We start from the raw sequence: 26,438 nt of genomic DNA on the forward strand, positions 1-26,438 counted from the left end.
TGACTGTCCTCACTGCGTCCGCATCACTGGTGTCTTCATCAGGCTCTGATGAGAGCTTTTTATGCTTTGTGCCTGGACGAATCTTCCTGTTCTCAAGATGTTCGTTTCTTTATCCTGTGTCTTTGAAGTAGGGCCCCAAACTGCTGGTTTTGGGAAATCAAGGAGAGATCAGAATAAAGTTACAAAAAGCTTTAGTGTATTTAAAAAAATTGGTGTGCATTGAATGCATGTGTGTGCATGCAAGCACGTATGTGTGCACCCATGTGATAGCTGTAGTTTAATGAATTAGCAAGAATTCGGGGACTGTCTTAACTCCAATGTCTTCTCCATCATCAACAGCTCCATTGCCCTTTGCGTGCCCCATCTCTTCCCTCTGTGTGAGGGGCTGAAATCAGAGAACAAGACTACTGGAGAGTTATGCGAAGATTTGGGGTCCTTTTGTTCTCCTGTTTTTTGTTTGCTTGTTTCCCCTTGAGACAGGGTTTCCTGTAATCTATACAGCCTTGAATTTGCTATGTAGCTGAGGATGATGTTGAACCATGTTGTACTCCCTTCTTTGCTGGCAGTCTGTTTTATTTTATTTTGGAGATAGTAAGTTGCTAACCTGGAATTTATAGTGCCAAGAGCCAGTCTCAACACCAGGTCTTTTCTTTATCATCACCTGCCCCCCTTTCTTCCCTACTAAATTGTGGCTCTGGCTCTCTGCCATCTTGAGTATAGAAGTCTTTATTTTAACTACTTAGTCATGTGTAATAATCAGTGAATGTTATTTGAGTGAATTAATGACTGAATTCACAATGGCCTTGTATCCAGGAACAAGTGATCATAAAAAGTAGAGACTGTTTATGTTAGATGATAGTATAATATATTTAAAATACCCATGGTATGTGAGTTTTTAAATATTTCTTATAGCTACATTTCCACTGTGGTATGGACACTGTGCATGTCCAGTGTGGTAGCCACCATGCCATGCAGCTCTCTAGCGCTTGACTTGTGCCCTTTACGTGGAGAGGTACTGTTGAGTGGTAAACGTCTGTTGGCATGAAAGACCCACAGTGGAGGAAAAAATGTCATATCTTATAATACCCTTTACAAGTGGTCACGTGTGGAAATACTGTTTCAGACATGCTAGATTGAATGCAATTAAAATTAATTACCTTGCATTCATTTTTTACTTCTTTCCGATGTTAATACTAGAGAATTAAAAATTATATATATGACTCACACTCATGGCTCGTACTATATTTTTGTTGGACTACACAGAATATTTAATCACTTCTCCTTTTTTGCTGCAAACTGTATAATTACAGTAAAAAAAAATCGGTGTTCCTTGGTTCCTTCCTTTCAGATCACCCATTCAGGGGAGTTTGTGTTATTTTCATAGAAACTGCATTTTTAGTTTTAAAATTCCACTTTTTGTTTATTAATATTTAAATGTCTCCAAGCAGTTTTCAGCACTGCTCTTTCCAATTGCAGAAAAGAAGAAAGTAAAAAGTCAAGGCTCTATGGGGACAGAAAGGCAGTAGAATAAGGAAGTAAAAAGTCAAGGTTCTATGCTAAAACACTCATATCCTTATGCCAGCTCATCAACACCTCTAATATTTATCAGTCAAATTTAAGATAAACTCGGTTTTCTGAGGATGAACTAAGATCTCAGCAAATAAATAAATGTATGTATGTGATTCTAACATAGAGTGAGCAAGCAGTTCACTGTAAGTAGTCATCTGTCTTCCCTTCTCTCCTAACCCGGGTAGGTAAGCTCCATCCCTGGGTATAAAGGAAATAGGTGTGCATCTGTATACACATTTATGTCTCTTCAAATTAAAACAGGCAAAATTTCAAGTTAATATTGTCTAAATACTTAGAAAGTTCTTGTTCTAGTGACTTCAAGCAAAAACTAGACCTCCAGCTACACGACGAAAAGCCTTCTTCCAAAGGTCTTCGGAGAGTTCTACACTGTACTGATGCTGGTCTAAATGGAGACCAACAGTGCTAAAAAACTCTGTACTGAAGTCATCTGGCTTAGAAAATCACAAAAGACACTCATGGGGTTCTTTTCAGATCCGCTGACCAGTGTTCCTGGCACACTTCAGTGGCAAATTAATACTTTGACAACTTTAGGAAAAATGCCTTAAAGTGTTTTAATGATCTAGGGGGGACAGCAGCAAAGAAGTCACTCCAAGGCCAATGCTGTGAGTTTCTTCTTTCCAATACTCACACTGGTAGAGGGATCCTGCATGGACTGGCACCAGCTGACTGCCTCGGCTGTACACGAGCATAGTCTCTGTTCGGCCATGGTAGAAATATCTTGTCATAGCCATTTCATAGCAGCAACCAGGGCTAGAATCAGTGTGCCATAGGAAATGTTCTGATGTTAGTACAAATATAGTCACATACTAAGCAACTTTCAGATCAGACTAGGCCTACAAATCATTCCAGAATTGAGACTTTCAACAGAGGCTGTTTTCTCCTAGACCCAGAAGCTAAAACCATCGTCACTATAGGATAGCCGTGTTTTACAACAGCCAGTTCTCCAAACTGTGGAGAGTCTCTGGTGTCTGAATAAGAATGGCCCCTGCACACGTACACATTAGAATCTTCAGTCAGCACAAGTGGAACTCTTTGCTAGGATTAGAAGGATCAGGAGGTGTGGCCTTGTTGGAGAAAGTATGTGTGCTTGGCATTTCAAAAAGCCCAGATAGGGCCCAGTGTCTCTCATCTCTGTTTCTCTTTCTGCCTGTGGCCCAGTATGCAGCTCTCAGATACTGCTCTAGGATCATGCTCCCTGCCCCATGATGATAATGGACTAAGTCCCCTGTTAAATGCTTTCCTTCGTAAGAGTGGCCTTGGTCGTGGTGCCTCTTCACAGAAACAGAACAGTGACTAAGACAGACCCTTGAGTTTCTTTATATAGTGGAAATATTTTCATTTAAGAAATTTAAGAAAAATCCTTTTAGTCAGAGGATGTATTTTCTGTGTCACATAAACACAGGACTAGATGTTCTTTTCTAAAAAACTGATATTCTTCAGAGTTACTAAATTAATGTAGTAAAACAAAATACCTCTTAAACCTTAAAACTACTAGGTCTCAAGCTGGAGAGATGGCTCAGCAGTCAAGGGTATTGGCTGCTCTTCCAGAGAACTCAGGTTCAGTTCCAGCGAGCTAGCTAACAACTGTAACTCCAGTCCCAGATCTGACACCTTCTACTGGGCATGCACATGGTACACAGACAAACACACAGAAAAAACACCCAGACATGTATAAAATCTTAAACACAGGTAAAACCCTACTGGGTTTGTTAATAGTGCAGTGTATACTGGAGAGACAAATTGTGGAGTTGATAAAACCTGCTCACGCTTCATGGTTAGCTGTAGACTTTTCCCCCTTTAACCCACATTTCCTCTGTTTTGGTTTTGTCTTCTTTTTCTTAAAGTTTTATTTTATTTTTAGCTGGTACACAGCTTTAATCTCAGCACTGAGGAGGCAGAAGCAGGTGGATCTCTGAGTTTAAAGCCAACCTGGTTCACACAGTGATTGTTAGGCCAGCCAGGCAAACATTACAGAACCCTGTCTAAAAATAAGAAAAAATAAAAACAAACAGACCCAAGAACCAACCAACCAAAAAGATTTATTTTATCTTTAATAATGGATGTCTGGGTTACAGATGTGTGTGAGCACAAGGGCCAGCAAACCTGCCTGAGGCTGGAGCTCAGGTAGCTACGAGGTCCTGACATGGATGCTGGAAACCAAACTCTGGTCCTTCACCACAGCGTGTGCTCTTGATGGCTGCGACATCTTGGGCCTTCTCCCGTATGCTTAAAAGGTCCACATAAATTTTAATTCTTTATAAAACTTTACCTTTTTGGACCAAAGTAATGTTTCTTTTCTTTTTCTAACTTAACTGCATCATCATTTTGAGATTTGATAATGACTGGTCAATGCTACTTCAGTGCTTATACATTATGAGTTCAAATATAGTTTCTCAGAGTAGAAACTACTGATTTTCTTTCCCATTGATTTTTGCTATCATTGGTCAGGATATTATATACTTATAACCCTAGCACCTGGGAGGTGGAGGCAGGACTGGGTTACAGGAAACCCTGTCTCAAAACCTTAACCCCTTCACCAAAAATGCCCCAACATTCTGTGATGCAGCTAGTACTGAGGAACAGAGAAGTGAATGACGCTCTACCTGCGGGGTTCTGGAGCTGCTTCATCAGTTCGTCAAGGTTAACGTGGGCATCGGGCAAGTCCATCTTATTAACTGCCAAGAGTGCAGGTATTGTCTGCAGTTCCTCTTTGTATAACTCCAACTCCTTTAAATAAAAAGAAAAACCAAGTAATTTTATATCACTATGTATATAAATGAATACTATGGCGATATTTCTTTAATGACCTGGAAAATCTAGGGCTTATTCACATCACCACAGGGCAATAAATCCAAACAACTATAAAACCAACCAAGGAAATTCAGAAAATGCTTTTTACTAAACCATGTGAATAAGATGTTAGCTCACATGACTTCTCAGAAGCAGCTGATTTTGTGCCGATAGCCAAATGAAAGTAACTAGACTCAACAGAGAAAAGACTCATAGGCCAAAAATAACAATTCAGTATTGTTGCATTCTCAGAAAAGGCATATGTACTTAGTAAATCTCAAATGCTGTGGGGGTTGCTAAAGAATTAAAACAAAACAGATTGGGTAATTTTGCTTCTGACTGTGAGTGGTTAACATGTCACTCAGTCACAGATGCCTAGTAAGTACCCAGTCTAAAGCAGGAGCAAAGAGCTGGCCATCGGTTACAGATTTGGCAGTCAAGGCTACGTTCATTGTAAGCAATGGGAAATAATGGCAGTGGGTAAGATCACAAATAAGTCTCAGTAACCTTGCTTAAATGGTAAGACAAGTGCTGTGATTTCAGCTTAATGGTGGAATGCTTGTGCAACGTTCATGGCTTGACCATCAGTACCTCCACAAAAGGAGAAAAGAGTGAGCAGAGTTTTTTAAGTGGGGAATGCTTCAAAAGAAGACAGACACCAGGGCAGAAACAAGGTCAGCTGAGAAGAGACATGGGGCACGAGAGAGCAGTACCCACATAATAATGAGAAAAGGGGAATACTGAAGAACTGGAAACAGCAACTTTGATTCTTTAACTGAATAAAATCTTTAAAAAGGTGATTATTTTGATTACTGTGTGACTCACATAAAAGGAGAACTAGCTCCAGAACACAGAAAAAACCCCACAAACACCTTACTTCTGTAAAAGGTATTATTGTTTCAAAGGGAGTTCTGTACGGAGTTATAGAAGAGAGCTGAAATCCCAAAATATCAACCTAAAAAAAGAGAAGAGAGAACCCAGTACATAAAATGATTGCTCAGTTCTATGTTTATCAATGTCTTCTCTCTGAATAATTTCAACAAAGAATCATTTCTCAATGTCCGTTTTACTGGCAACTTAGTCATGAAGTGCAAGAACAGAAATTGAGTTGTTATGATAGCTATAAGCATCACTATTAAATGAGTCATTGGTGAAAACCTAGTACAGATAATTGATACTATTATAAGCAATCTCATCCATAACTTAAGCATCACCAATTAAGAATATAAGATACTATAGAAGAGCATGCCAAAATCTCCAGGAATCAAGTCTTGGTAAGTATGGCCAAACGTACACACACTGCAGTAGCAAAAGTATTTCCATCCCCACGCTATAAACAATGATCTACTGACTTGTCCCTGTTGACACAGACTTACTGTAGTGATATTTATTAGTACAGTCATGTACTTAATATACCAGAGCTACATTCTGAAAACATGCCCAATGATCTTATCATGATATGAACTTATAGAGTATGATCACACATCTAAGATGGCTCTGATGCCACCAGATTGTAAAAGCCTTTGATACCTCTACAGGATGAAAAACAGACCAGTAATGATAAAAATGGGGTTTGTGTCACATTATCTTTAATTTTACTTACAAAGTATTTCTAGGGAAACCAAGCTAACTCATGTGAACTTCACACTGGAATGTATGACTTACAAGAAAGGCAGTTGTTTGGTTTGCTCTAAATGCTCAAGGAATTTGTGGCCCATTCCTTTGTTCATATGTGCTCCTTCCATCAAACCTGGGAGGTCGGCTACTGAAATCTAACATAAAAGTAATGATTTGTTGAAAAAGAAAAATAGACGAGAAAAAACCAAGTTCAATTATTCCCAAATTTTCATATTTCATAGTTTCTAGTTAAGCACTCTATGGTACCTTTGAAATAAACATGTTAAAAGCTTTTATCAGACATCTGAATCCCATTTTTACTCATGAGTCTACCAATCTATAGATATTGAGGGACTAGCTTAATATTTATTACTATAACAGTTATTAATAAGGTAAGTCTGTAATTTTCTTTTCACAAATAACTCAGTTAAATAACGAATTAATGTGTGCAAAGTTTTAAAGTATCTTTTGGTTTCTTTCACTGAGCAGTATGTATTAAAGATCTTTATCTTTTCATGGCTTCATAATCTATTAATTTTTAGAACTGACTACTTCATTCTCCAGATGTAACAGTTTATCCATAACCATACCATTATGATTAAGATTCCAGAGATGCAGGGCTGGTTCAACATATGAAAATCTATCAATGTAATCCATCATATAAATAAACTAAAGAAAGAAAACCATATGATCATTTCATTAGATGCTGAAAAAGCATTTGACAAAATTCAAAACCCCTTTATGATAAAGGTCTTGGAGAGACTAGAGATACAAGGTTCATACCTAAATATAATGAAAGCAATATATAACAAGCCGACAGCTAACATCAAATTAAATGGAGAGAAACTCAAAGCCATTCCACTAAAATCAGGAACAAGACAAGGCTGTCCACTCTCTCCATACCTCTTCCATATAGTGCTTGAAGTTCTAGCAATAGCAATAAGACAATATAAGGAGATCTAGGGGATTCAAATCAGAAAGGAAGAAGTCAAACTTTTGTTATTTGCAGATGATACGATAGTGTACATAAGTGACTCCAAAAACTCTACCAAAGAACTCCTACAGCTGATGAGCACCTTTAGTAACGTGGCTGCATACACAATCAACTCCAAAACATCAGTAGCCCTCTATACACAAAGAACAAAGAAACAGAGAGGGAAATCAGAGAAACCTCACCTTTCACGATAGCCACAAATAGCATGAAGTATCTTAGGGTAACTCTAACCAAGGAAGTGAAAGATCTATTTGACAAGAACTTTAAATCCCTGAAGAAAGAAATTGAAGAGGATATCAGAAAATAGAAGGATCTCCCATACTCTTGGGTTGGTAGGATCAACATAGTAAAAATGGCAATTCTACCAAAAGCAATCTATAGAGTCAATCCCCATCAAAATCCCAACAAAATTCTTCACAGACCTAGAGAGAACAATAATCAATTTTATATGGAAAAACAAAAAACCCAGGATAGCCAAAACAATCCTATACAATAAAAGTACTTCTGGAGACATTACCATCCCTGACTTCAAACTCTATTACAGAGCGACAGTAATGAAAGCAGCACAGTATTAGCATAAAAACAGAGATGTTGACCAATGGTATCGATTAGAAGACCCGGATATTAGCCCACAAACCTATGAACACCTGATTTTTGACAAAGAGCTAAAAGTATACAATTGAAGAAAGAAAGCATCTTTAACAAATGGTGTTGGCATAACTGGATGTCAACCTGTAGAAGAATGAAAATAGATCTATATCTATCACCGTGAACAAAACTCTAGTCCAAATGGATTAAAGACCATCAATATCAATCTGAACACACTGAACCTGATAGAAGAGAAAGTGGGAAGTAGTCTGCAACACATGGGCACTCGAGACCACTTCCTGAGTAGAACCCCAGTAGCACAGACAATAAGAGCCACATTGAATAAATGGGACCTCCTGAAACTGAGAAGCTTCTCTAAAGCAAAAAACAAAGTCATTAAGACAAAAAGGCAGCCTACTGAATGGCAGAAGATCTTCACCAACCCCGCCTCAGACAAAGGTCTGATCTCCAAAATATATAAAGAACTTAAAAAACTAGATATTAAAACTCTAATTAAATTAACCTAGTTAAAAAATGGGGCACTAAACTGAACAGAGACTTCTCAACAGAAGTTCAAATGGCTTAAAGACACTTAAGGTCATGTTCAACCTCCTTTGTGATCAGGGAAATGTAAATCAGAACAACTTTGAGATACCACCTTACACCTGCCAGAATGGCTAAAAGCAAAAACACCAATGATAGCCTCTGCTGGAGAGGATGTGGTGGGAATGTAAACTTGTGCAACCACTTTGGAAATCTGTGTGGTGGTTTCTCAGGAAACTGGAAGTCTACCTAACTCACGATCCAGCAATTCCACTCTTGGGAATGTACCTAAGAGATGCCCAATCATACTACAAAAGCATTTGCTCAACTATGTTCATAGCAGCACTATTTGTAATAGCCAGAACTTGGAAACAACCTAGGTGCCCCTCAATAGAAGAATGGAAAAGAAAGTATGGCACATATACACATTAGAATTCTAGTCAGCGGAAAAAAACAGTGACATCTTGAATTTTGCATGCAAATGGGTGGAAATATAAAACACTTTACTGAGTAGATAACCCAAACCCCAACAGATAAATATAGTATGTACTCACTCATAAGTAGATTCTAGCCACAAACAAAGGACATTGAGCCTGTAATTCATGATCCTAGAGAAGCTAAATAAGAAGGTGAGCCCAAAGATAAATATATATATCCTCCTGGATATTGGAAGTAGACAAGACCACTGGGCAAAAGTGGGCAGCATGGGGTGGGGGTGGGGTAGGGAGAAGGGGAGAGGGAGAGAGAGAAGGGAGAAGGGGAGGATTGGGGAGAGCTTGGGAGAATGGGATGGTTGAGATGGAGGAAGAGTGGATATGGTAGCAGGGAAAAAGATATCTTGATTAAGGGAGCCATTTTAGGGTTGACAAGAGACTTGGCTGTAGAGCATTTCCCAGGTGTCCAAGGAGATGTCCCCAGCTAGGTCCTTGGTCAGCAGAGGAGAGGATGCCTGAACTGGCCTTACCCCATATCCACAGTGATGAATATCGTCCATATCACCATAAAACCTTCATCTTGTAATCGATGGAGATAGATAGAGACAGAGGACCACATTGGAGCACTGGTCTGAGATCCCAAGGTCCAGATGAAGAGCAGAAGGAGGGAGAACATGAGAAAGGAAGTCAGGACTGTGAGTGGTGCGTCCACCCACTGAGATGGTGTGACTGATCTAATGGGAGCTCACCAAGGCCAGCTGGACTGTGACTGAATGAGAATGTGATCAGACCAGACTCTCTGAATGTGGCTGATAATGAGAACTGACTGAGAAGCCAATGATAATTGCACTGGGTTTTGAGTCTACTGCATGTACTGGCTTTTTGGGAGCCTAGTCTGTTTGGATGCACACCTTCCTAGACCTGGATGAAGTGGGGACGGCCTTGGACTTCCCTCAGGGCAGGGAACCCTGACTTCTCTTAAGACTGGGGAGGGAGAGGAAGGGTGAGAGTGAAAGGTAAATGGAGTAAGAGGTCAAAATTTTTAATAAATAATTTTTTTGAAAAGTAGGAAGTATCAAAGTAGCTTCTGAAAAGATGTCTGATACAAGATCTGTACTTTTTCTGGCTAATTATCTCATCCCTGTCACCTCCCCTGTTTTTACCCCCTCCTCTCCCTGTATACTACAATACCAGTCTGCTGGGCAAGATGAGCCCACTGGTCAAATAGCACAATGAATATTACTAGGGCAACCAACCACTTTCGGAGTATATTGAAGCCTGATCTGAATGAGAGGATTTCTGCCTGGTACTGTGAAACTTATCAAACATCCACAGGTTCTGAGGGGAACATACTGTTGTTGTTTTTGCTAAGTCAACTTGTCTTCTATGCGTTCATGCTTATACCTCTAAATTTGTACTGCTCTCAACCTTGGTCAGAAAAGCTTCTTTTGACAATGGGCAGTGGTTTATGCAGTGTCTGAACTAATGAAAGTATGAAGAAAAAGTGACTATGAGAGATCTCAATCATAGGTGGGACATGTTTATAAACCTACCCCAAGACTCAGAGAACATTGCCAAAGAGGAAGAGGAGAGAATTTAAGAACTAGAGGATGGGGAGGGATGCTTTGAAATGTTGTCTTCTAGATAAGACATTGCCATTTCACCCATGAACTCAGCAACTGTGGTTACCTGCACAAGACCAAACCAGCTAAAACTCTAGCATGAATAGGGAAGGTCAACCTGAGCCTCACCACCCATTTAAGGAGGTATTGGCAGCTGATGGGTGATGGGGAAGGTCATCCTGAGCCTTCACCACCCTTTGAGGAGCTATTGGCAGTTGATGGCTGATGGGGAAGAGATTGCCACTTTTCTTTGGGGTGTAAGCACAGCCAAGGTGCCCTTGCACCACTGAGTTTCTTCACACAAAAGTACTTTTAAACAGTTCTAATTAGACCCAGTAGATTACTTAAAAGGGGGTTATGAAGTTAGGAAGAAAAAATATTGAAGGTATCTGGGGATGGGAGTGGAGTATATATGTATGTATGAAACTTACAAAAATAAAAATACTTTAAAAAAGAAAAAAAAATGAAAGTGTAGAAATTGTCTTTTGACAAGATCTCCTGAGTAAATTGGTAGCATGGGGACCTTCAGGGAGGATTGAAGAAGGGAGGGGAGAGACAGGGAGGGGAGCAGAGAAAGTGTAGAGCTCAATAAATATCAATAAAAAAATTTTAAAAATGTTTTGAATTTCCAACTAGTTTCTTTTCTTTTCTTTCTTTCTTTCTTTCTTTCTTTCTTTCTTTCTTTCTTTCTTTCTTTCTTTCTTTTTTTTTTTTTTTGGTTTTTCGAGACAGGGTTTCTCTGTGGCTTTGGAGCCTGTCCTGGAACTAGCTCTTGTAGACCAGGCTGGCCTCGAACTCACAGAGATCCGCCTGCCTCTGCCTCCCGAGTGCTGGGATTAAAGGCGTGCGCCACCATCACCTGGCTCCAACTAGTTTCAAGTGTTTTGTGAGTAAGCAGACAGACAGCCAAGTTGCTTGTTATCTCCTGCCACTGCAAGCTAAAACCTATGCTGTGAGCAATTTGCAAGTAGCTGTTTCTTTTCCAGAAATGTTGGAAGAGCTGTATTTCTTCTTTTTTTCTGTATAGCATCACTGTTTTAAACCATGTTTGACTCATATTGAGGGACAGACAAAAACAAAGGGAAGAACTTAAGGAACTATAAAAAAGGGATGATTCAACCAATAGAGGGTTGTCTCTCCTTATACATAATGTATAAGGAGTATGAGAGAAACTCTCATACTCAGGAAAAATTCTGAGGAGGAGAACTCTACCTGCCTAAAAAACAATGACTCCTCACCCTTGTTTCTCCGACAATCTCAGGTCCATTCTGGCTGAATGGCAAATGAGTGAGAAGAGTATGGGACCTCTAGCAGGTCCCACTCTCTGGAATTTATTTCCAGCATTTGTAAGATGAGGAAGTTTGAATTTAGATGTGCAACTGATCCTCTCATCCTGCATTTTCTCTGAAATAGCCAGGGAGAATATGGTTCATTCTGGTCCCCCAAAATTCTCACTGTTTTCCACAAGTGTTACTCAGAGGAAACCATAGATCCATGTTTCATGACCTCTTTTGGAATCTAAAGTGATTTTCTTGACCTAAGGTCTCCCTGTGTAATCCCAATGACCTCCAACTCTCCATACTACTGAGTGATAGTATCACAGGCAAGTGCCACTATAGCAAGCTTGTCAAGTGTCCTTGGTGGTTCACAGAAAGCATTTTTGGAGATTACTTCATATAACAATTGAGCCCATAATATTGCAGTTTCTTTCATTCTGTGGGTACTTATTGAGTTCTTACTCTGTACTATGGACAGTTTCAGATGTTGGGGCTCCAAAAGAAAGAAAACAGTAGGTAAAAATTCACATCTGCTCCCTTGACTGAGGCAAGATGAGCTCTGGAAAGTATGTGTTTGATGGGTGCTATCACCAAGCATGGAGTATTTGACTCACCAGGATGCGCAAATCTGATAGCTGGTCAAGTCTCTGTAGGGAGATTCAGAAGAGTCTCTTGATTTTAAAAGAAACATGCCAGAGCATGGGCACCTCAGTATAGCTGCTGCTGTTTTCAGGGTTTAATGTGGTTTTGAAAGCCTCTGTGCTTGTTCAAAGTGGGGAGAACAAGCAAGGCTACTGCATATTAACACTGCATTAGGCACCTTGCATCTCATGGCACACCCAAATCCACTAATAATCAGGAATAGTGGTGCATGCCTATAATACCACAAGGGACACAGAGGCATGAGAATTGTGGGTTTGAAGTGAGCTTGGGCTACATGGGGAATACCAGAACAGATTTTAAAGTGATCTGTATAGAGGTCACACACTGTAATGTCACAGAAAAACACCATATTGAATGAGCTATGTGACAATGAGTGTGTTCAAGAACCATACATATACTTTTATTCTGGTTTTTGTTCCTATTCTGCTCTATGATCTTGGACAAATTCCTCCAACTCAGAAATGGAGCCATTCAATTAAGTGATCTCTGGTACTCTATAACCTCTCAAATATTCCCTCACATTGATCCAGAAAGTTTCAACCATGATGGTTGACTGATAGTATTACTTTGAAAGGTACTTACCATGTACATTTCATTGATGGTAAATCTGATGGAGGAGTTACTTTTATTTAATAAAGAAACTGCCTTGGCCTATTTATAGGCCAGCCCTTAGGTGGGTGGAGTAAACAGAACAGAATGCTGGGAGAAAGAAGACGAGTCAGGGAGTTGCCATGATTCTCCCACTCCAGACAGATGCAGGTTAAGATCTTTCCTGGTAAGCCAGCTCGTGGTGCTACACAGAATATTAGAAATGGGTTAGATCAATATGTAAGAGCTAGCCAATAAGAGGCCGGAACTAATGGGCCAGGCAGTGTTTAAAAGAATACAGTTTCCGTGTAATTATTTTGGGGCATAAGCTAGCCATGCGGGCAGCTGGGTGCCGGGGACGCAGCCCTGCCGCTCGTATTTCAACAGAGTGGCACCCAACGTGCTAATGAACTCCACGTAAAACCTGAGAGGGCTTAAAAAGGAGAGAGAGAGAGAGAATTTAAGACAGTTTTTTGCTGTTTGTGGGTTGCGTGTGGCAAAGAAATTGTTCTGACTCAGCAGCAGGAAAAAACTGGCTGTTTTAATATGCCGGCTTTCTGGGCTGTGCCGCCATTGCGATCTCTGTCTGGCTCCTGCGGGAGAAAGAGTCTTTGAATGGAGCATTTGGAATAAAATGCTACGATTTGTTTGATGGCAACTAGACTCTCTCTGTGTGCCTAAAAGGAAGTCATTGCATGCTGTGGCTCAGGGGCACCAAATGGCTCTGAGGCAGGAGCGGCTCAGCTCCACCATGCTGAACTGTGCTGGTCTCAGGCAGGAACTACTGTGATTACTGTAATAACAGCGCAGTTAAAGTTTAGACTGGGCAGGGCACAGGTGGTACCGTATTACTTGTACATGTTGCAACTTAAGTTTTTAAGAAGTGCTTAACATTTTAAGAAATGCTCCTGGATAGTAAAAAAATTACAGATTCACAATAAAACAGATTCAGACATAAAAGACCACAGTGTTGGTGACTGTATGTAGGCTTGAGAGAGAGAAAAAACAAATATAGAAATAAAGTTAATGGTTTAAAAAAAGGGTAAAGTCTTTAAAGAGACAGAGTACAGATAGTTGTAGATTAAAAGAAATAAAGAAAAATAAGCCATGTAAAAATGGAAAATTCACAGAGAGTCTGGATTCTTTGTATTATTGTGTTTTCTTTAAAATTTTTGACTGTAAAGGAGCTAATTGCAGAGAGACATTTCATTATATGGGCTGCCAAGCTAAACCAAAATGAATATAAGGGTATTATGATTTCAGAATATGGGTCTAAGGATATGATGCTTTGGAGAGGGTCTTCTTTTGTTTTCACAGAGGATGAGACTCTGTGGATTGCGTCTATCCCAATATGGTATGATAGACCACACCCTCCTGAAAGGTTGCTGTGAACACCTTCAGAAAATTACTTCACTCAACTGCCGACTGAGATGACCCTGACACACAGGTTACACCATGAAAGATCTGAATACAGCGCCCCCATTCAGCAGGAAACAGTTTGGAGAGAAAAAACTGCGCCCATGTTCCCAAATATTGTTTATGAATATTCTTTTACATTTAAAGGGGGATATGATATAGGTATGAATAATTTGCATTGGTATTGATTTTAAGGTCAATTTTGTTATATGTATATGTATTTCTGCTCTTGATTAAGGTATTGCGATTGTGTAGTTCACTTAAGAATGTAATGTATAGCCGGGCGGTGGTGGCGCAGGCCTTTAATCCCAGCACCTGGGAGGCAGAGGCAGGCGGATCTCTGTGAGTTCGAGACCAGCCTGATCTACAAGAGCTAGTTCCAGGACAGCCTCCAAAACCACAGAGAAACCCTGTCTCAAAAAACCAAAATAAATAAATAAATAAATAAATAAAAAATAAAAAAGAATGTAATGTATAATTAGGAAATATAGGTTGTTAATGGATAATCATCAATAATTGTCAAGCTTGTAGTCATGTTAGTTAGATTTTCTAGATATATAGAGATATATTTCAGCTAGAAAGGCATTCTTCATATCTTTCAAAGACTGCAGAATATGACATTTAATGTTTTAATAACTTAGGGCTTTTCATGATAATGAGACACGTCTGCTCCTGGCAGCACCAATCTACTTCAAGAGGAAGATGGGCACCGAAGAGGCTCCTTAAGGAGTTTGATAGCCATTTGGGCAAGAAACTGCTCTTGCATGGACTGATGCATAAACTGGATACAAAGAACCTGCAGAGAGAGGACTGCTGAACTTGCCTAAAGGTGAGATGGTCTTTCGGGGTTCCTGACTCATGAAAGAGTCTGCGAGACATTCTGCAGGACATAGCAGATAGTGACTGAACTGTCTTTGGAATTTCCTGCTTCATGAAAATGTGTCTGCTGGATACTATGGGCCTGTAGGCCAAAGATGGATGCCCCAACAGTACAAAAGAACTTTGGGTGACTGTCCAGGCAGCGAGATGTCTCTGTCATTTCTAAAGTTTGAAGTTTCTTATTTCTTGTTTACTTAGGTAATGTTATATCCTTCTGGAGTCTTTGATGGAGTTGAAGAATGGTTAGTTATAGTTATAGTTTTCCTTAGTTATGATAAAAGATAAAATAGATATAAATATTGTAACTGTAATTCTTGCTTGATAACCGTTTTGTTATATGTAATTTTACTATGTTAAAGTTAAAGCCTTTCTTTTTTGTTTAAACAAAAAAAGGGGAAATGATGGAGGAGTTACTTTCATTTAATAAAGAAACTGCCTTGGCCCATTTATAGGCCAGCCCTTAGGTGGGTAGAGTAAACAGAACAGAATGCTGGGAGAAAGAAGACGAGTCAGGGAGTCGCCATGATTCTCCCACTCCAGACAGACGCAGGTTAAGATCTTTCCTGGTAAGCCAGCTCGTGGTACTACACAGAATATTAGAAATGGGTTAGATCAATATGTAAGAGCTAGCTAATAAGAGGCCAGAACTAATGGGCCAGGCAGTGTTTAAAAGAATACAGTTTCCGTGTAATTATTTTGGGGCATAAGCTAGCCATGCGGGTGGCCGGGTGCCAGGGACGCAGCCCTGCCGTTCATATTTCAACAGTAAATCGAATAGTAATCAATTAATTTTATATTTTGCAGTCCTCAAAAGCTATTTTCAAATAAAGAATGGGACATAATAAATAGAAAGGCTCTTCCTTTAATATGCATGGATTTGGGATTTCTGCATCATCTTTTCCACCACCATCATATGTGACAGGGTATTGAAAAGGGCCTTGGAATCAGGCACTTCTGGGCCTACACTCAGCTTTGCCAATTGCTGACATTTCTCTTCTTGTCACAACAGGTTGTGTGTGTGTGTGTGTGTGTGTGTTCATTTGTTTGAGATAGGGCCACTGACTGGTCTAGAACTTGCTATATAGACCAGGGTGTCCTCAAATTTATGATATCCACCTGCCTCTGCCTCCAAATCTGGGATTGCAAGCATGAATCACTTTGCTCTCTTTGCTGTTTTTGAATCTCAGTTTCTTTGCATGACATAGAGATTGTAGTGTTTACTTTCCAAATGGAGATATTTTAGGGATGCATTGCATTGCAGTCAAGCTGTTAGTGCAGAGCCAGGTTGATAATAATTATGCCGTGAATGCTAATATTACTATTGTCATATGATAAACACTTTACCTTTTAAATGTCTTCAAAAAAGGGTAATTAAAATAGCATAGATCTCCACCAAGACCACAACAGATGGAGGGAAGATCTCAAAATATTCATAGAACTCAAGAAATTGGCCATCAAAACAACAAATAATCCAATAAAGATGGGGTACAGACCTAAGCTGAGAACTCTCAACAAAGGAATCAAAAAAATGGCCAAAAGACACTTATAAAAACACTCTACATCCTTAGTCATCAGAGAAATGCAAATCAAAACAACTCTGAGATTCTATAATACACCTATAAGAATGACCAAGATAAAACACACTGATGACAACTCATGCTGGAGAGGTTGTGGGGTAAAGGGAATACTCCTGCATTTCTCATGAGAGTACAAACTGGTGCAGCCTCTTTGGATATCAGTATGGCGATTTCTCAGAAAATTAGCAAACAACTAATTTCTCAAGACAAAGCAATACCACTTTTGGGTACATACCCAAAGGATGCTCAACTGTACCACAAGGACATGTGCTCAATTATGTTCATAGCAACTTTTTTTTATCATAGCCAAAACATTGAAACAACCTAAATGTCCCTCAACCAAAGAATAGATAAGGAAAATATGGCACAATGAGTACTACACAGCAGAAAATATCATGACATCTTGAAATTTGCAAGCAAATGGATGGATATAGAGAGGGGTAAATGTTCTCCTGACCCAGAGCAGAAGCCCAAGAAACAGAGCACAGACATTCCTGGACCCCCTAAGCTTCCTTCATTCTTCAGGGGTTACTCTTCCCTGCTACTGCCTCTCTCTTCCTATCCCATCCAAGCTTGCACCTAGGCACCCCCTCCATTCTTCCTCCCTTCCTTGGGGCCATAAGATCCCCCAGCTAAGCCTGTTTGGGATTAGGGACAGGGTGGTGAGTGCAACCGGGTGGGAGTTCCTTTGTTTCAATAGCCTGCCAGCAGCAGGTAGGACTTTTGTCTGCGAGGTCCCTGGCCACCAAGGGGACCTGATCCTGTACCAAAAGTTCCATAGGAGAGCATTTGAAGGAAGAGATGGGCAGGCGCCAATGCAAGAATTCCTTCAACAATCTGAAAAACATGAAAACACAAGAACCCAGCAATGGTACAACAGGACTTGAACACCCTAATCCAGAAGAAGTAGAAAAAAATTGACATTATGAAAACAATAGAGTCCCTTAAACAGGATGTGAAAAACTCCCTTAAAGAAATGGATAAGAAGAATAACAAAAAGTTTGAAGAAATGAGTAAATCCCTAATAGATACCCTAGGAAACCAAGAAAAAACAATCAAACAGATAATGGAAACAGTTCAAGACTTGAAAACTGAAATGGAGGCAATGAAGAAAACACAAACTGAGGGCTGACTGGATACAGAAAATCTAGGTAAATGAACAGAGACTACAGAGACAATCATAACCAACAGAATACAAGAGATAGAAGAATCTCAGATGCTGAAGGCACCATAGAGAAATTAAACACACTGATCAAAGAGAACAGCAAATCCAAAAAATTATCATCACAAAACATTCAGGAAATCTGGGACACAATAAAAAGAACAAACCTAAGAATAATAGGGGTAGAAGAAGGAGAGGAATTACAGTTCAAAGTCCCAGAAAATATATTCAACAAAATTATAGAAGAAAACTTTCCCAACCTAAAGAAAGATATTCCTATGAAGGTTCAAAAAACATACAGAACACCAAATAGACTGGATCAAAAAAAAAAAATCCCCTCGCCATATAATAATCAAAACACAAAACATAGAGAATAAAAAAAGAATATTAAGAGTTGGAAAGGAAAAAGGTCAAGTAACTTATAAAGGTTAACCTATCAGACTTACACGTGACTTCTCTATGGAACCATGAAAGCCAGAAGGTCCTGGATAGATGTACTGCAGAAACTTAGAGACCATGGATGCAAGCCCATACTACTATACCCAGCCAAGCTATCGTTCACTATCAATGGAGAAAACAAAATATTCCAGGATAAAAACAAATTTAAACAATATGTAGCCACAAATCCAGCCTTACAGAAAGTAATAGAAGGAAAATCACAAACCAAGGAATCCAACAATGCTCAGAATAACTCAGACATCTAGCCACCCTTCACCAGCACAACTCAAAGAAGGGAAACACACAAACTCTACTACCAAAAAAAAAATACTCAGAGTTAACAACCACTGGTCATTAATCTCTTAATATCAATGGACTCAATTCACCTATAAAAAGGCACAGGCTAAGAGATTGGATACGAAAATAGGATCCAACATTCTGCTGTTTACAAGAAACACACCTCAACCACAAGGACAGACATCAACTAAGAGTAAAGAGTTGGGAAAAAATTTTTCAAGCAAATGGACCTAAGAAACAAGCGGGTGTGACCATACTAATTTCTAACAAAACTGACTTCAAACTAAAATCAATCAGAAGAGATGGAGATGGACATTTTAAACTCATTATAGGAACAATTCATCAGGATGAAGTCTCAATCCTGAATATCTATGCCCCTAATATAAAAGCACCCACTTATGTAAAAGAAACATTACTAGAACTCAAGGCAGACATCAAACCACACACACTAATAGTAGGAGACTTCAGCACTCCCCTCTCATCAATGGACAGGTCAATCAGACAGAAACCTAACAGAGAAATAAGAGAATTAATATAGGTAATGAATCAAAAATCTTAACAGACATATATAGAACATTCCACCAAATAGAAAAGAATATACCTTCTTCTCTAGAGCTCATGGAACCTTCTCAAAAATTGACCACAAACTCAGTAACAAAGCAAACTTCCCCAGATACAAAAAAATATTAGTAAGCACCTGTGTCTTATCGGATCACCATGGAATAAAGTTAGAATTTAACAATAATTCTAACATCAGAAAGCCTACAAACTCTTGGAAGCTGAACAGTCAACTACTGAACCACCCCTGGGTCAGGGAAGAAATAAAGAAATTAAAGTCTTCCTTGAATTCAACGAAAATAAAGATACAACCTACCCAAACTTACGGGACACCATGAAAGCAGTGCTAAGAGGAAATTTCATAGCTCTAAGAGCCCACTTCAAAAAAATGGAGAACGCTCACATTAGATACTTAACGGCATAGCTGAAAGCTCTAGGAAAAAAAGCAGACTCAGCTAGGAGGAGTAGAAGACTGGAAATAATCAAATTGAGGGCTGAAATAAACAAAAGAGAAACACAGAAAACAATCCAAAGAATCAATGAAACAAAGAGCTGGTTCTTTGAGAAAGTCAACAAGATTGACAAACCTTTATCCAAACTAATCAAAAGGCAGAGAGAGAACATGCAAATTAACAAGATCAGAAGTGAAAAGGGGGACATAACAACAGACACTGAGGAAATTCAGAGAATCATTAGGTCTTACTTTAAAAGAGTATATGCCACAAAGTTGGAAAATGTAAAAGAAATGGACACTTTTTTTAGATAAGTACCATTTACCGAAATTAAATCAAGACCAGGTAAACAATTTAAATATACCTATAAGTCATGAGGAAAAAGAAGCTGTCATATAAATCTTCCCAACCAAAAAAAAGCCCAGGACCTGATGGTTTTAATGCAGAATTTTATCAGATCTTCCAAGAAGAACTGATACCTATACTCCTTAATGTGTTTTACATAATAGTATCAGAAGAGTCATTGCCAAACTCTTTTTACAAAGTTACAGTCACCCTGATTCCATATCCACACAAAGACTCAACCAAGAAAGAGAATTACAGACCAATTTCACTCATGAACATCGATGTAAAAATTCTCAATAAAATTCTGGCAAACAGAATCCAAGAGCACATTAAAAATTATCCATTATAATCAAGTAGGCTTCATTCCTGAGATGCAGGGCTGGTTCACCATATGAAAATCTATCACTGTAATCCATCATATAAATAAACTGAAAGAAAAAAACCATATGATCATTTCATTAGATGCTGAAAAAGCATTTGACAAAATTCAAAACCCCTTTATGAAAAAGGTCTTGGAGAGACTAGGGATACAAGGATCATACCTAAATATAATAAAAGCAATATATAGCATGCCAACAGCTAATATCAAATAAAATGGAGAGAAACTCAAAGCAAGTCCACTAAAATCAGGAATAAGACAAGACTGCCCACTCTCACCATATCTCTTCAACATAGTTCTTGAAGTTCTAGCAATAGCAATAAGACAACATAAGAAGATCAAGGGGATTCTAATTGGAAAGGAAGAAGTAAAACTTTCACTATTTACAGATGATATGATAGTGTACATAAATGACCCCCAAACCTCTACCAAAGAACTCCTACAGCTGATAAATAACTTCAGTGAAGTTGCAGGTTACATGATCAAATAAAAAAATTAGTAGCCCTCCTATACATAAAGGATAAAGAAGCAGAGAGGGAATTCAGAGAAACTTCACCTTTTACAATAGCCTCAAATTGCATAAAGTATCTTGGGGTAACTCTAACCAAGGAAGTGAAAGATGTATTTGACAAGAAATTTAGTCTTTGAAGAAAGAAATTGAAGAGGACACCAGAAAATGGAAAGACCTCCCATGCTCTTGGATGGGTAGGATCAACATAGTAAAAATGGCAATTCTACCAAAGGCAATCTATACATTCAATGCAATTCCCATTAAATCCCAACAAAATTCTTCACAGACCTTAAAAGAACAATAATCAACTTTATATGGAAAAACAAAAAACCCAGGATAGCCAAAACAATCTTATACAATAAAGGAACTTCTGGAGGCATTACCATCCCTGACTTCAAACTCTGTTACAGAGCTACAATATTGAAAACAGCTTGGTATTGGCATAAAAACAGAGAAGTCGACCAATGGAATTGAATAGAAGACCCAGATATTAAGCCACAAACCTATAAACACCTGATTTTCGACAAAGGAGCTAAGAGTATACAATGGAAGAAAGAAAGCATCGTCAACAAATGGTGCTGGCACAACTGGATGTCAACCTGTAGGAGAATGAAAATAAATCATATCTATCACCGTGAAAAAAAATTCAAGTCCAAATGGATTAAAGACCTCAATATCAATCTGAACACACTGAACCTGATAGAAGAGAAAGTGGGAAGTAGTCTACAACATATGGGTACAGGAGACCACTTTCTTTTTTTTTCTTTTTCCTTTTTATTTATTTATTTTTTATTAATTAATTAATTTATTTAATTATTAAAGATTTCTGCCTCTTCCCCGCCACCACCTCCCATTCCCCCCCTCCCCGAATCAAGTCTTCCTCCCTCCTCAGCCCAAAGAGCAAGCAGGTTTCCCTGCCCTGTGGGAGGTCCAAGGACCACCCACCTCCATCCAGGTCTAGTAAGGTGAGAATCCAAACTACCTAGGCTCCCACAAAGCCATTACGTGCAATAGGATCAAGAACCCATTGCTATTCTTCTTCAGTTCTCAGTAGTCCTCATTGTCTGTTATGTTCAGCGATACCGGTTTTGTCCCATGCTTTTTCAGACCCCGGGCAGCTGGCCTTGGTGAGTTCCCGATAGAACATCCCCATTGCCTCAGTGTGTGGGTGCACCCCTCGCGGTCCTGAGTTCCTTGCTCGTGCTCTCTCTCTCCTTCTGCTCCTCCTTTGGATCGTGAGACTTCAGTCCAGTGCTCCAATGAGGAGACCACTTTCTATGTATAACCCCAGCAGCACAGACATTAAGGACAACATCGAATAAATGGGACCTCCTAAAACTGAGAAGCTTCTGTAAGGTAAAGGACACTGTCATTAAGGCAAAAAGGCAACCTACTGATAGGGAGAAGATCTTCACCAACTCTGCAACAGACAAAGGTCTGATCTCCAAAATATATAAAGAACTCAAGAAACTAGGTTTTAAAATGCTAATTAACCCAATTAAAAAATAGGGCGCTGAACCGAACAGAGAATTCTCAACTGAAGAATTTCAAATGGCCAAAAGACACTTAAGGTCATGCTTAACCTCCTGAGCAATCAGGTAAATGCAAATTAAAACAACTTTGAGATAACATCTTACACCTGTCAGAATGGCTAAAATCAAAAACACCAATGATAGTCTTTGCTGGAGAGGATATGGGATAAGGGAAACACCCATCCATTGCTGGTGGGAATGCAAACTTGTGCAACTATTTTGGAAATCAGTGTGGCAGTTTCTCAGGAAATTTGGGATCAACCTACCCCAGGTTCCAGCAATACCACTCCTGGGAATATACCTGACCCTCCCAGCAGGTCCTAAGTTACTCCAGGGTCTTGAAGAATTACTATCTGAAAGACATGGGAGGAGAGAGAAACAGACGCCAGGCATCCATTTATTGAAGCAAGTTTCATGTCTTAAATACTCCTCAGAAAGGAGCTAGGGCAGGGGGAACTGAGGAAAGGGGGAAGGGAAGGAGGGGCTTGGTAACTAGGCAACTAAGTGGGGCAGTTTTGCAGCTAAGCAGGGCAGTTGCAAGGTGAGTGGCTAAAACACCTGCTGTTAGTGATAAGCAGCAAGCCATGAAGACACTCTGTGATGCTTTCCAGAGCTTGAGTCTCCATGGTTAGCATGTAATGTTTTGGCTAACTTTAAGTTTTCTGTCTCAAGATTTCCACCTCAAGGCCCTGTGAGATGTGAGAAGCCTGAAATGGCTCCTGACATATCCTCCTTTTTTTGTCACTCCTCAGAAAGACCAAGGTAAGCAGGTCTTTGACCTTTGACCACAGGGTCCCTGGCTTAGGCTATGTGGAGGGTGATCCTCATCTCCTGACACCATACCATGTTGAGCTGTCCTGTACGGGCTCTGTATGATGTGCTGTTCAGGGGAGGACTCCACAATATTCCCGTCATTGGGCCTCTGTGTGAATCATCAATGAAAAAACTGCGAGGAACTCCTTTAGGAGGGAGGGCGAGAGAGTCATGAGACATGTTTTAACTTATTTTTTTTAACCAAAGATCCTGCTCCAAGGGTTCCAGGGTTGAGGAGGTAGGTGGGTTGGTAAGGTTAGAGAAGTGGTCAAAATCTAAAATTTTTAACATATGCATTAAACCCAAACACTTTACAGGGTGTGTCAAACTTTTTCCAACATCTATAAGCAGTTACAGATATCATTAGGTCAATTCCAGTAAGAGTACAATGACAGACATTGTTGTTATCAAACATCACCAGTCCCAGTCTCTGAGCAACAGTTAAAACCTTAATTTTCCTCCTTCTTAAGTGAAGAGTGGTTAATGTTTTTATCAAAATGAGTTCTGTGTCCTAAAGATTAAAACAGTCAGATGTTTAGTCTGCATCTTAGTTCCAAAGCAAACAGAATTCAAACTCAGAAAATTGTAGTTTTCATGGTCAGGTCATCTCAGCAGGGCATCCATGCCTACCTCCCAGGTTTGGAAGCAGCTCAGCAGGCACTCCTTTCCATGGGGGCAGGGAAGACTGGATCAAGGATTCCTCTTCAACTCGTTTTTCCTCAAACTCCATTATGAGGTGTTTGCAGCTACGACATCATCATGTCCAGCTAATTTTCTTTCTGTGAAAAAAAGCACAAACATATCCTCAACCCCAAATATATATGGGTCGGGTCTTTTCATTAATGCATTGCAAAGGCTTTTTTACCTTGCCTTAGTAAAGCTTGGTGTCATCATGTCAGATCCGTTTGTATCAGGATCTGTTTGCAACTTTCATAAGTTGCTTTAAAGGAGCCTTGGTATGCTCCACAAATATATATTTTTAATTATTATTATTAACCATATATGCAGTTCTTCCATTGGAAGAGCCATTTGTAAAATTTAGCATAAAATCCTTTAAGGGATTTTTAGCTATAACAGTAGCAAAATACTATTGTGTGAATTGTAGCAATGATCATCTGGGAAAAGAATATTGTTTTGGCCTTTGAATTGAGCAAACACAATTGTCCAGAAATCAATCTTAAAATTATTAATGAATCTATTGTTTAGTATAAGAAACATTGATCATAGTCAATATTTTGTTAAACCATCTCCCAGATTTTATCCTGCCCTTTTGTACCAGACAGGCTACTGCTTTAAATTAAGAGTTTAATATCTTAATTGGTGAAACTGGGAAGGTTTAGCCATAAACAGCATTTTGCTTTTTCATAAAACTGTTGTAGAATAAGTTTTACATTTAATATATACATTTGCCATAGTTGAATCATAATTAATATATTGTACTTGTTGATTATTGTATACTTTACCTGTTGATTTATACTTACCTGTTTGAGTACCTGTTACGCAGCTTTTTAAAACTCTCTATTGGAAATGGCTCATTGTTTTTTGTAAGAATTTTACCTAGTGGCTCAATATCTCCCGTAAAAAAATTACAATCAGGGCTTTAACCATTGAATATCTAATTAAAAGTTTATAAGCTATCCCCCTCTTAAGTTCCAAGTCTGCCTTGCAGATAGGAAAATGGAAAAAGGAAGCATTTAAACTAATGATGTTGGCCTCATTAAAAATCAACATGTAGAAGAATAAAAATAGATCCATATCCATCTCCATGTACAAAACTCAAGTTTAAATAAGTCAAAGGCCTCAGCATATAAAAATTACATTGAACCTCACAGAGAAAAAATTAGAAGTACACTTTGCCACATCTCAAACATAGCCTCAGTGGCACAAACATTAGGAGAAACAATTAGATCTCCTAAACTGAGAAACTTTTGTATAACAAGACTATAGAGTGAGAAAAGATCTTTACTTATCATAAACCCATTTTAGAAACATATGAAGAACTCAGGAAATTAGTATCAAAAAATTAATCTAATAAAAATATTTATTACAGACATAAACTGAAAACTCTTAACAGACGAACTTAAAAATGACTGAGAGACATTTTAAAAATGTTCAAACATAACATCCTTTAGCCATCAGAAAAATGCAAATCAAAACTCTGAGGTTTTATCTTATCCTTGTAAAAATGACCAAGGTTAAAAATTACTATTAACAATTTATGCTTAAGAAAATGTGGGTAAGGAAAAAACTCCATTGCTGGAAGTGCAAACTGGCACAGCCACTTTTGGATCATAGTATGGTTATTTTTTAAAATTAGGCAAATATCTACCTTAAAACTCAGCAATACCCCTTTTGGGCCTAAATACAAAAGTTGTTTAACCATACCATAAGGACCTGTGCTCAGCTATGCTTATAGCAGAATAACTTTATCATAGCCAGATTCTGAAAACAACCCAAATGTATCTCTTTTACACCTAAGATAAAAGAGACATCCTCCTTTTAAATAGTCATGAATACCACAAAATATCTTGGAGTAACTCTAAGCAAGCAGGACAGAAGTTTGGGTCCTGTCATCTCTGCTTATGAAGAGGGAACTGTTTTTTTTTTTTTATTTTTAACCATTATCCCTTGTTAGAGTATAACTCTGGCCCTTGATAAATTTAGTAAGAGGTCTGAGTCTCAGCAGTCTACCCTCAAGCAACATCTGGCAGCAGGAAAGGAGTTTAAGCTGAGACAACTCGACTCCCACACAGGAGCAGACCGTACAAATGGAAAAACTTGTATGATAAGTACTTTAACTCTTTTAAGAAAAAAAAATTAAGACATTAGAAAATAAAAAGATCTCCCATTTTCTTGGGAAAATAGAAGAAACACAGCAAAAATGACAATCTCACTGAAAGCAATCTACAGATTCAGTGTAAATGTCCATTAAAAATTATAGCAACATTTCTCATAGAACTCAAAAGAACAATCCTCAACTTTATAAGGAAAAGATAAGAACTCAGGATAGCCAAAACAATTTTTAAAATCTTCTGAATGTATTACAATCTTTGATTTTAAAACTTTCCCATAGAACCATAGTATTGAAATTAACCTACCTTGGATAAAAATTTATATGCCTGCAAACTAAAGATTTTTTACCAAGAAGCAAAATTTTAAAATGGAAAAGAAGCATATTTACCTTCCTTTTACTGTCCTGAAGCTGTAGTTTTTTGAGGCTAGTTTCCTTTCTGCAAACCTGCCTGGCAGCTTCTGCTCCGTATGGCAGGGGGTTGTTCTTTAACTATTATGATTGGCTTATTCAAAAAGGCTATTACCAATAATTAGCTGGAGAGTGGTTGCCAGATCAGATGAAGTAAAGGGAAACTTTTGA

General features: G+C 38.8%; 1 long non-coding RNA gene across 2 annotated transcripts; it reads right to left on the reverse strand.

Moving 5' to 3' along the window:
• Window positions 1–329: 329 nt before the first annotated feature.
• LOC130867003 (uncharacterized) lies at window positions 330–26,438 on the reverse strand. Of its 2 annotated transcripts, XR_009056397.1 has the most exons (5): window positions 26,247–26,438; window positions 23,696–23,844; window positions 4,194–4,317; window positions 2,219–2,340; window positions 330–385 (listed from the first exon to the last, which is right to left on the reverse strand). It is a non-coding gene; the product is annotated as an uncharacterized LOC130867003 (long non-coding RNA). The 2 variants fall into 2 exon arrangements; XR_009056398.1 differs by lacking the exons at window positions 330–385; window positions 2,219–2,340; window positions 4,194–4,317 and adding an exon at window positions 22,519–22,605 and having other exon boundaries at window positions 26,247–26,422.

Source organism: Chionomys nivalis, chromosome 26 (assembly GCF_950005125.1).
Source record: "Chionomys nivalis chromosome 26, mChiNiv1.1, whole genome shotgun sequence".
NCBI lineage: Eukaryota > Metazoa > Chordata > Mammalia > Rodentia > Cricetidae > Chionomys > Chionomys nivalis.